This window comes from Molossus molossus, unplaced genomic scaffold (genome assembly GCF_014108415.1).
Source record: "Molossus molossus isolate mMolMol1 unplaced genomic scaffold, mMolMol1.p scaffold_m16_p_12, whole genome shotgun sequence".
Taxonomy (NCBI): domain Eukaryota; kingdom Metazoa; phylum Chordata; class Mammalia; order Chiroptera; family Molossidae; genus Molossus; species Molossus molossus.
The window spans coordinates 5922907-5935269 of record NW_023425347.1 but is presented as its reverse complement, the minus strand read 5'-3'; positions in this window follow the sequence as shown (position 1 = coordinate 5935269).

Genomic DNA, 12363 nt, shown 5'->3' with positions numbered 1-12363 from the left:
TCTTGATAGATTCAATTCATCCTCCCCTATTGTGCCCAACTTCTGGCTATTTGATATTATATTTAAATTTTGTAGTTAGCTAGGGGTGGGGGCATGGGAGAGAGCATGGAAGTGGGGTCAGAAAAGAGATCAAACCCAGGACCAAAAATTTGAAGAAAAAGATTGATGGGTCTTTTAATGATACCACTTTCTCTTAGAAAAACGGTCGTGGTTATGAATTCTCTCGTATTTTGAAGGGCTTATTAATGATTATATGGGCGAAGAGTTGACAGGATACTGCAGGGAAACCCCACTTGTCCCCTTGGCTGGTTCAGTCTGAAACCTGCTGGGGGCCCAGGCTGTGCTGGGGAGACAGGTGAATCCTCTGTCTGCTGGTTGGATTTTTTTTTTTTTTTTTTTGCATGTGTGTCCAGGGGTAGGGTTGTTTCTGTTCAAGCTTGTGTCCTCTTTTTTTTTTTTTAAGATACATGAGCTTGCCGTAGCCTGTTTAACTTAGTGGTGAGAACATCAGCCCACAGAAAGAAGGGTTACGGGTTTGATTCCCAGTCAAGGGTGCATACCTGTGTTGTAGGTTTGATCCTCAGCCCTGGTTGGAGTTGTGCAGGAGGCAACCAATTGATGTATCTCTCTCACATCGATGTTTCTCTCTCTCCCTCCCTTCCACTCTATCTAAAAATCAATGGAAAAAGATCCTCAGGTGAGGATGAACAACAACAAAAGATACATGAGCTTTCTAACACTTCAGTGCAAATTGCTGCTATAGCATCCGTTTTCCTCCATTAGCGATTCTGTGCCCCTGGGGAGGGGAAGAAACGGAGTGGTGGTGCACAGAGAAGGCCACAGGTGGGAGAGTGCGGAAGAGACGGCACGCCCCCACCCCTCTCCTCCAGCAGGATCGGGCCCTGGGGTCAGCGCCATGGTACTGGGGGCCACTGAAACTGAGTGGAGAGGCTGCCTGTAGCGTGAATCCAAACTCCTGTCGGGAGCAGAAGAGATCAGAGATCACAGGTTCTCTGTGCAGCTGCCCTGCCGAACACAGGCACAGAGTGAAGCACACCCTGACAGAAGGCAGTGTTCGTGCTAATGTTTAGGAAACTTCTGGGGACCTTCTCATTTCAGCCACCAAAGCGGGGTAAAGCATGTGTGCAAGGTGGTCCTGGGGAGGAGAAGCCATCGCATACCTGCTGGGCGGACTGTTGGCTGAAGCCCACCTGCCTGGCCTGTGTCCTGTCCATTTCTTGGTGGGGGGGGTCACTCCACGGCCTTCTGCCCCATGTTCACCCTGTCCCCCAGGGGAGTGCGGGTGTTCTCCGCAGGCCGCTTCCATCCCCACGTGGAGGACATGTTTGCCTGGTGCGTTTTGTGCTCACATACTGCATACACCATAAGAAGCCATATTTCTTTTTGAAGTGGGTCCCAAATACTACATATGATGAAGTGCAGGCAGGATGTCTGTGGGGGTAAAAAATAAGCTTCTCTCAATTATTTCAGTGAACGAAATGGCCCGGCTCTGCAACCAAAATCTGACAGAAAGGAAACCTTCCTGCCCTTCAGGTGCAGGCTATAGGCCATAGCGGCGCCGGAGGACTGGCCGCTCGGCCCCACGGCCCCACGGCCCCACACGGCCCCACGGCCCCACGGCCCCACGGCCCCACGGCCCCACGGCCCCACAGCGCTGGGCCCCACGGCCCCACGGCCCCACAGCGCCACGGCCCCATGGCCCCACGGCCCCACACCGCCCCACGGCCCCACGGCCCCACGGCCCCACGGCCCCACGGCCCCACACCGCCCCACGGCCCCACAGCGCTGGGCCCCACACGGCCCCACGGCCCCACACGGCCCCACGGCCCCACGGCCCCACGGCCCCACGGCCCCACGGCCCCACGGCCCCACGGCCTCACGGCCCCACAGCGCTGGGCCGCACAGGCAAGGCCCGCGCTCCAGGCGTCCCCAGCATGTCTATCCTGAGGTGCTTAGTGGTGCCTCAGTTTACCTTGTTTTCTAAGGAGAAAATAATATCTGTCTCTTACTTAACTCAAAGGTTAAAAGAGGGATTTTTTAAAATTAAGCAATTTATTTTTGTTACAGATGTTTCTTCTTTTTTCCCCCAAAGCGGGATTTTTATGAGATGATCTTAATGGAGAACTTTGGGAAAGCTTTTGAAAAACGAATCTGTGTAAATACAGGACATTAAGGAACAAGGATTATAAATAGTAGACGAAAGAGCATGCTGGTGTGCTGAAGTCCCAGTTACCCTCACTCACTGGAGTTCCAGGCTTCTGTCCTGGCCAGCACACACCGGCAGGAGTTGGGTGTTAAAGTCTGATTCTGCTGAGAAAGGAAACTGCAAATAAAGAGACTTACAGCATCACCGAGAAACGGTGGGGTCGGAGGGGCCCAAGGAAACGCTGCACCTCATTGTTGGCCAGGGTTTGTGTCTGAGCCGAAGCCTGAGAAGAAATTGTGTTACCGTGGGAAACATAGGGAGCTGTGAAGTCTCCGGGAAAAAAGTTCTTACTATGGCATTGCAATTGAGATTTTGACTTGAAGATATCCATAAATTACACAGTCTACTTTAGTGTAAATTGGGTTTGAAACACAAGTGGGTTTTTAATAGTGCAAACTCTGAAGCAAAAACTTTTTGAAGAAACTCTGAAGCAAATTTGATGTCCATTAATGAGATCACAAACAATCATAATTATGAGGACCTTGCAGAGTATGACATGATGAACCCACTGATGGCTCCTTTTGGACAAAGAATGTCAAAGAAAATAGAAAATGTAAATGATAATTATGGTGGTGGGATGATTCTTTTATCTAACCATTTCTTTAGTGGATTATTATACAGGTTTTAAAATTATAAAGTGGGAAAATGGAATTTGGAAAAACATAGTTTTTGATTTGAGATATATGATCACATCATCACCAGAGTCTGGAAAGTCCAGCTGGCAGCTGGTCCTGGAAATTCCCCAAGAACAAGTATGGGACAGGCAGAGGGACTCATGGGGAGGGGTAGGAAGAGAAAGAGGCGGGAAGAGAAAGAAGTGGGTGCCAGTGGTGGAGGAAGAGGTGTAAATGGCCCAAAGTAATTTGGGGAGAGGAAGAGATAAACAAGGGGTCTAAAACCCTGGGAAGGCAAAGAAGGAAAGACTCAGCTACTCCCAGTGCTGTGGGCATTGAGTTTCACATAAAGCCCTTTATCTCCCTCTGCTTTTGATGTTATCTCACCTTTAAAATGGTAAATCATTCATATAACATTTGCTGATTCACAAAAATGAAGGTGCTGCAAATTGACATGAAGACAGAGTGGAGCAGCTGAGGGGAGCAAGCTTCAGGAGGGACGTATTGATTTCCCTCTCATTTTGCATGAATCTTATCTGTTGGGCTTGTGTGTGGGGGGAGGTGTAGGCAGGGGGAGAAGGCTGGGTGCTGTGAAAGAGGGGGCAGGTGAAGGGGAGCGCTGAGCTGTTTGCTTATGGTCTGTTCTTGGCTGGAGTGTGTGTGTGTGTGTGTGTGTGTGTGTGTGTGTGTGTGTTTGGGCGCCTGGGAAGCTCCAGGGCAAATGGCTCTGTCTCCCAGTGAGAGAAGAATTTTCATGAGGACTCTGTCTCCTGGCAAACTTCGTCTGTGTGTGTTACCTGAGGAAGAAGAGCCCACATTCTTAGGTGACCTCAGCCTTAAACAGAAGAGCGGTTCTGAGAACAGGAAAGGGGGAGAAGGATCAAGAAGTTTGTTGTGTTCAACAACAGCCAAGACAATTCCTGTTGCCTGTTAGCATTTACAGAAAATAAATTATTAAAATATCCATCATCAGCTTGTTTTAGACATACTTCATGCATTCAACAATGTTTTATATGGACTTAAACATTAAAGGTAGATTCTCTATTTTGTACAACTTTAGTTGCCATGGATTTTAACGTATAGATGCTATGTTCTTTCCGGAGTCCCAATAAACTAAAGTGGAACCTCAGTTTTGAAGATGGAAGTTATTTTTGACTCCATAAGAATGTATCAACACAAGTGATTTCCGAATTTCTCCCTACCCTACTCCTCGCTTCCTACCCCCATCTGGCTTTTTATTTTTCTTCTTCCTCCAGGAATCCAGACTGCCGCTAACACAGCGGTCTGCAGGGCCTGTGATGGACCTCTCGTGCCATCTCGTGGGCACAGTGAGAAGTGCACCAACGGGCCTCGAAGCCGCCAAGGACGTTTCACACCAGCAAGGTGAGAAGACGTGTTTGCCAAGTATTAAGTCCTTGAGCTTTATGACTAAATATTCGCCAGACAAGAGCCTTCCCAGTGGATCTGAATGGCAGTGTAACCACATGGGCTCTTAGACTAACTCCAGCTCGTTAAAGGAGCAGCTGGATTTCGGTGTCAAATTAGGATCTGTTTAGTGGGTCTGTTTCTCTACGGTCAAAACCGTAACTGAACTTGAGTTACCTTGCTTTGCACTCTGGCCCATCCACCTCCAAATCCACAGGTAGCCTGGGGGCAACCGGAAACGTCCACAGACGGGGTGAGCCTGCGCCCTGCCCTTCCGCTCGCTCACTTCTCCGCTGATTTCCACCACGGCCCCCTGAGGACGGCCCCCTGAGGAAGGACCCCCTGGGGAAGGGGCCCCCTGAGGAAGGACCCCCCTGAGGAAGGCCCCCTGAGGAAGGACCCCCCTGAGGAAGGCCCCCCTGAGGAAGGACCCCCCTGAGGAAGGACCCCCCTGAGGAAGGCCCCCTGAGGAAGGTCCCCCTGAGGATGGCCCCCTGAGGAAGGGCCCCCTGAGGAAGGTCCCCCTGAGGATGGCCCCCTGAGGAAGGGCCCCCTGAAGAAGGTCCCCCTGAGGATGGCCCCCTGAGGAAGGACCCCCCTGAGGAAGGACCCCCCTGAGGACAGCCCCTGAGGAAGCCCCCCTGAGGAAGGTCCCCCTGAGGATGGCCCCCTGAGGAAGGGCCCCCTGAAGAAGGTCCCCCTGAGGATGGCCCCCTGAGGAAGGACCCCCCTGAGGAAGGACCCCCCTGAGGACAGCCCCTGAGGAAGCCCCCCTGAGGAAGGACCCCCCTGAGGACGGCTCCTGAGGAAGGTCCCCCTGAGGAAGGTCCCCCCTGAGGACGGCTCCTGAGGAAGGCCCCCCCTGAGGAAGGCCCCCCCCGAGGAAGCCCTCCTGAGGAAGGCCCCCCCTGAGGAAGGTCCCCCTGAGGAAGCCCTCCTGAGGAAGGCCCCCCCTGAGGAAGGTCCCCCTGAGGACGGCCCCCAACACCAGCTTCCCGCGCCGTCCGTGGGAGGAGAGGAGGGCGGGCGTGAAGGTGGGGACGGGGAAGGGGTCTCGGGGCCCTGAGGAGCCCGGCGGACGTTTTGCAGAAGCGAGGAACCGGAGTCGTGTCCCCTCAACCTCCCCACCGCAGGCACCTGCTGGCAGGGCTGTGGGGGCGCCGCCGTCAGCGCCCGGAGCCCGCGCGGAGACCCAGGCCGCGCCCCGCAGCGCCCACCCCCGCCCGCTGGGCGCTCACCCGGGCCCAGCCCTTGGGGAACCGCGCCGGCGCTCCAGGAGAGGCCACGGGGGCCAGATGAGTTAATTTAAATAATTAGTGAGTAGAATGATTAACATTTGAGAACAATATCGACATATTAAGGAAACGATTTAGATAAACCACAACCTAACTGTCTGGACTAGTCGCGGGAGCTGTGTGAGGCGTAGTCTCGCCGTCGGCCCTCGGCCGTGCGCACAGCGCCCTCCTCCGGCTCCGGCCCTCGCGGGGCTTCGGCGCCTCTGCCTGGCAGGATGCCCGCTGTGCGGGTGCTCGCCCGCCCGGCCGAGGGACAGCCTGCCTGCGGCGGCGGCGCCTGTGAGGACGCGGCCCGCCCGAGGGACAGCCTGCCTGCGGCGGCGGCGCCTGTGAGGACGCGGCCCGCCCGAGGGACAGCCTGCCTGCGGCGGCGGCGCCTGTGAGGACGCGGCCGGCCGAAGGTGTCCAGGGCCCACGTTCAAGTCTGACTTCTAGGTCCCAGGGCTTCACTAGTGGGGGACTGTGGTGACCCAGGCTCTGGTGACTGCCCCGCTCCTGCCCCTGCCCGTGGCCCTGATGGGCCCTGGTTGGCGTTATGGTCTGAGTCCCAGGTGGAGAAAGAACCCGAGGTGGGCGTCTGTCTAACCCAGGAGAGCCCAACGAGGTGCGGAGGTGCCAGGTGTTGGGAGGTGGTGTCAACCCGGCATCTGCGGCCCCAGGGATGTGTTATCTCCCCGAAGACCCTCCCTGCCCAAGCGTTGCCTGAGTGAACTTATATAAAAAGTCTTTATGAGCTGGGGAAAGTGTGCAATTTGTTCTGGAAGAACATAAAGTCCGTTGTTTTGCTTCAGCGGTGGGTTACTCTCAGCTCACCTTGTCTATTAAGAACGCTCACTACTTTGCCTCGGTTCTTTCCACGGGCAAATTTTCCATGGTCGTCAGGGAGGCAATTTTTAGACAACAGAATTCCAGTCCTTTAGTAAAGAAAGAGAAAATAGGGCTCTCTTTTTTCCCCACAATTTTAAAAAAGGGGGTTTATGAAGGACTAACCCTCAACAAATTTCCTTGTTGTCCATGCATTTGGAATCATATAGAATTCATAACGCAACCTGCAAGTTTATTTTTTAACCAGAAACGTTCAGTGACGTTCAAAGGGAGACTAAATGCAGGCACTTTTCAACTTCATCCTCTGGGTTTTCACACTGATAGACTTATAACTTGCAGGGAAAGCAGGGGCTGACTCAGCAGACGTCTTACCAGGAGCGTGCCCAGCAGGAAAGCAAATTCTCCTGGTGGCTTACCTAAGCCTTCTGCAGGCAAGTTAAGCTGCTGTGAGAAAGCTGGTATCTGGGTTAACAAAACTACACTTGTCAGCAATTTCTTCCTTGGCCAGACAGACATTTTGTGTGCCTTTGTCTAGTTTCTTTCTTTCTTTCTTCCTTCCTTCCTTTCTTTCTTTCTTTCTTTCTTTCTTTCTTTCTTTCTTTCTTTCTTTTTTAAAACAGCAAATCAAAAACATTAAAAAAAAAACAACCCAGATCACATACACACACACGCACACACAAGCGTGCCCACAGAATTCTGCATTCACCTATGGAAGCTATACAGCCTTTTTGGTCCTCAGCTACCAAGCAGGTTCAAGTGACAGCAAAATGAATACCAATCAGGTGACGGGATGCTTCCTTCTCCTATAGTGGTACCCAGTACCCCAGGAATCTGTTTATTGTTAAAACTCCAAAGGAAGAAAGAAAACCCTTCAGCGGCCCCCTCGTTTGCTTCTTCCCCAAAGGAAAGCCATTTCATTTTCTCTGTGGTGTCCCCTTTTGCCCTCTGGAGAAACAGCCAGGACAGTTGTCTTGGCCACCAGGGGGGCAGGCAAGGAGGGGCCAACCAGGACTGGTTCAGGCACTTACCTGGGACTTCCTTCCTGTGAAGCAGGACTGTGGTCTTGCGTGCTCTCGGAGGCCAGCTCTTCTGGACACAGACGGCAGGGTCTGGGCTTCCTTTGGTTTGGCCATGAGGTGTGTACAAACACAGCAGGTAACCACAGGTGCTCAGTTCATCAGAGACATTCATGGGGTGAGGGCAGTATCGTCAGGCTTCCAGAAAACTCACCCAAGGAGGAAGAGTTCCTCCTGAGACAGATGAAGCTGAGGAGATGGTGTTCCTGCCTGTTTTTCTTGTGTCCATTGTGTGTTTGCACAAGCCAAGCAAAACCCCTTGTGAATCACTTCACTCCTTGCATATATTCGGCACAGCTCTCAAAATCGCCCAAGGATCTTGTCATCAGTTCAAAGGAAAAATGTGCTATTTCAGCCTATAAACGTATTTCTTTATAGCTATACAATGATTGCGTCATGGAATAAGCATGCTGCACCTGGGGGTGGGGTGCCTGATCATAAAGGCTTTTTTTAGGTATGTATTTTCCACGGAATCTCCTGTAAAATCAGAGTTCCTTGGCTGTAACCTTCTATTCATGGGGTGACTTTAGAAGCATGTACTTTCTCAAACACTGAACAAAATTACTCTCGCCGAAGGCTTTGTGTGTGTTGGTGTGGAGGGGCACAGGGAGTGTGCTGGAAGAAGTAGGAGCACAGATACTGAACTTTTCTTCCTCCAGAACTGGACATGGGCCACTTTGGCTGCACGATGGCTGAGCTGCAACAGCTGACATTGTCCATGAGCTTTGTCCGGGGCCAAGCAGCTCTGACATGGTAGCGAGCTCTCTGTGAAGGCGGCGGCAGGCAGTGTGCTAGGCCAGGCCACACAGGCTGCGGGTGACACAGCGAGGGACAAGAGCCAACCCAGGCCTCATCAAGGCATGATCTCCCAGAGTCTTTAGAGAAAAGGGTGATGCAACAATATCTGAAAAAAATGTTTGGTGATGTCAGCAGATTTTTATGAGGTCATAATTACAGTTCACTTGATTATCACGGTATTTTGTACACAGCTCTCAACTTTCAGCGAGCTCAGATAAGAACATTTAGAGCAGCAGAGTCAAGGTATGAATGAATTCTCCCTTCTAGGGCATCATTTGGTTGTTTCAACCAGGAGTTTAAAGAAAACGTTGCTGAAGGCAGGAGTAAAAGAGATTGACACATAGAGCTGAGTCAGCAATTCACACATAGGGCTGAGTCAGCAAACTGGCTGCGGCCGGCACATTTTCGCGTTTGCGCCGTCAGCATGTGCTGCTGGGCGCCGTGTGGCTCTGTCCGTGTCCAAGGTTTCTGATCAGGCTGCACACTCAGGGCAGCCTGTCACCTCCCTGAACTAATCCTGGTCTACTCCAGTAAGACTTTCTCGAAGGAAACTTTGCTCGTTGCTCTCCAAATATAATACAGTTGATTCTCATTATTAACGGGTGTAAGCTCTATAACGTTACCACGAGCTCTGAATTAGTGATTACGGGACCACTGCTCCTGGGGAAAACACAGGGCTGGGTTCCTGTGAGCCTCTGGTTACATTTTCGTTAACCGATCAATACATAAGCTTGCTTTATGTGTGTTTGTGTTCAAAGACACCTCGTTTACTATAGTATAGTTGATTCAGCGCCGTTGTGCTGGTCAGCCCTACAACTCCCGCCTGAATGGAGCTCATTTAAGCAAATGTTTTCTCTTTGAGGCACATCACAACCTTCTTGCCCTTAGCAACACTAGACAGCGCTTCAGCCTCCGCTTGGGGACATTTTATTTAATTTAAAAAAATTGTTTTTCTTTATTGATTTTAGAGAGAGAGAGAAAACGAGAGGAAGAGAAACATGGATTATCCGCCTCCTGCATGCCCCCCACTGGGGATTGGGCCCACAACCTGGGCATGTGTCCTGGCCAGAATCCAACCGGCGACCTCTTGGTGCATGGGTTGAAGCTCAACCACTGAGCCACACCGGCCAGACTGCTTGGGGCCATTTTAAACATCAGCAAAAAGCACAGAGATATAAAAATGGGGCGCTAACTAGACTGTGAAAATGACACGTGTTTGCTGTTTGAGAGCTGAGCCCAGGAGGCGGAGCATCCTCAGCTGGGACCACTAGGGCAACTTGCATTTCTTACTGCTCTGCATATGTCCGCAAAGGACCGGGAAAACGAGAGCATTGATTTCAGGTTACAAATACCTTTTAGCCCTAGGGGAATTTGCAAATATGGAATCTGTGAAAAATGATTATGGGCTATATATTGTTGAATTCAGTGTACACTTTTAAGATCTGTTGATTCTGGGTAATGATTATTCTAGTATCTAGGAATTTAACTTTTGGTCTTATCTAATGTCAAAACAAAAATAATTCACATTTAAAAAAACTAACTGCATTTATGTGGTTTTGTTAATTAAGCCTTTTTATTTTGAAATAGCTCTTTACCCTTCTCTCCGCTCCATCTCATCTTTCTACCCCCATAAAAAAAAGCCATGCCCTGGCCAGTTTGGCTCAGTGGTTGGAGCATCAGCCTGCGTACCAGAGAGTCCCGGGTTCAGTTCCTGCCAGGGGCACATACCGCCCTCCCCCACCAAAAGTCACTCATCAAAGACCAGAATTTTATCATTGTTGAACTATTGAATATGAGTGTACTCAATATACTAGAAGGATAGATTACTTCATTTGGAGCTGGTGTTTTTGACCTTTGGAGTTCTACTGGGGAAAAATTTTTCAAGTAAAGGATCACTTTCAAGTGTCCTTTTCATGAAAAAGAAGGCTCCCCAATTTCCTCCAAAGTGAGATATGAACGGTGCCTCTCAGGCACCGTTCCCTAAAATGAGTGCCATAGAACACTAGGATCATGGGTCATGCCACTGGATAAATTTCAGAAATTCTGAGCAAAGCCAAACTTGTTCCTCTTCTGCAGGCCTCGTCTGAGCCTTCAGCAGCTAATGTATATTTTCAAATTCCATGAGGTCTGTAGTATGTCCCGTACATTGTGGACCATGGAATCATCTCCCAGATCATCTTCCCTGGCGGTCCTCTTGGGAAACACTGCCCTCGGGACTGGAGGTGCACAGAATATGTGGGCATATCTGCAGCCGAGGGCTATGCTGGTGTGCGGACTCGCGGATGCTCCCACGGTGGGCAGATGGCAGCAGAGGGGCCAGGCCACCGTGGGGACAAAAATAGTCTCTCCACTGTCTTGGGTAAATGAAATGATGCACTAGGGTGTGTATGCAAAGACATGCAGGACTTCGAGTTGCCAAAAGAGAAGAGACACTAGAGTGACTTCCCTTGGATCTTGTTTTTCCACCTGCATCAATAACCATCTCAACCTTAGTTACCAAGTATGAGTATTTCAGGCGGCACCTCGCAGATGCACACTGCTCTTTGAACCCTGCTGACCACCAGGGGGACTGAGGCCCATTGTGTCACTATTACTGTTGGAATACACTGATTTTTCCTTTTCTTTTTGCATTTCTTGTGTAGACAGTGTTACGTGCACAACAACTGGATAATGGCAATGACTAAAAAGTCTCAACATCCCTGTTTTACTTTGTGGAATTTGCAGTTCAGTATTGGTCATGTCTGCACATGAGGAAAGCACGAAAATGTTATTATTAAACATCTAGTATGTGCCAAGCATGTGCTAGGTACTAGGCAAGAGCATAAATGAAATTTGGTTCCTGTCTCTATTGAAAGAAGGTCTTGCATTTATAATTAAATAGTAACAGTTATAGCCACCAGTTCTCAAATACTCTGTACCCAACACTGGGACTTCCCAGGTTTGAACAGAGACTGCTGTGCTGCAGAGTTAGGGAAAGGATGTTTTTGAATGGAGCTGCCTGTGGTTGTTGGGGTTGAAACAAAAGGGACAGTAAAGCACCCAGGGCAGTGGCTGGACGTGGTGGGACAGTAGGAAAGTAGCCTTTATTGCTCATGATAATTGTCACACAGGGCAGCGTCTGTTCTTACTCACCTTTGTCTCCTCAGAACAGGTGCTTCATAAATGTTTGTTAGTGATTATGACTGAAAGAAGAAATGACAGTTGACGACCCTGCAAAACAGAGTAGATATGAGGTCATTTTTGTACTCTTAGTTTTTAGAATCTTTCTTTCTTTTGGTTAATCCTCACCCGAGGATATTCTTCCATTAATTTTTTTTTTCTTAGATAGAGTGAAAGGGGGGCGGGGGACAGAGAGAGAGAGAAACATCCATGTGAGAAATACACATTGATTGGTTGCCTCCCACATGACCCTAGACAGGGCTGGGGATCAAATCTGCAACCCAGGTATGTGTCCTTGACTGGAATTGAACCCATGACCCTTAGGTCCTTGGGCAGATGCGCTAACTGCTGAGCCTGCCCGGCCAGGGCACAGAATCATTTGCGCGCACACTGAAGCAAAGGGTCGGTCAGACTGTGAGCCAGCGGCTGTACTTCTGTGCTTTATCTACATAATCCAGCCGCCAGTATTTTGGGGTCATATATTATCTGGAAAATGGCCTCACTTTCCATTTATTTCATGTTGTGTATTGGCAAATGTTCTGGAACATTACACATTCTTACCATGAATTTAATGACAAAAATGCTCTTATATGTGCATATTTTATTGGAAGGATTATCCTGGTATTTTGAGCACGTAAGGTTCTCTATGAAGGAGATAGCTTTAGGACATGTATGTAGACTTTTCTATCAAGTCTATAGTCTGTACTATTTCCATAAAGGTTGCCTAACATAAACCCACAAAGGCCTTTATGGGACTTGATTCCGCAGCCGCGGCCCTGCTGCGGGGCGGGTGCAGACCCCAGACCCCAGGAGTGGCCTCCCGCCGGCGGCAGCGAGCGGCAGCCCGCAGGTCGGAGGGAGCAGTGGAGTTGCATTTCACAGCCGCTTTATTCACTTGCTCATAACTTTCTGCCAAATTCTTGGGGGCTGAAACCTCTTGTCTG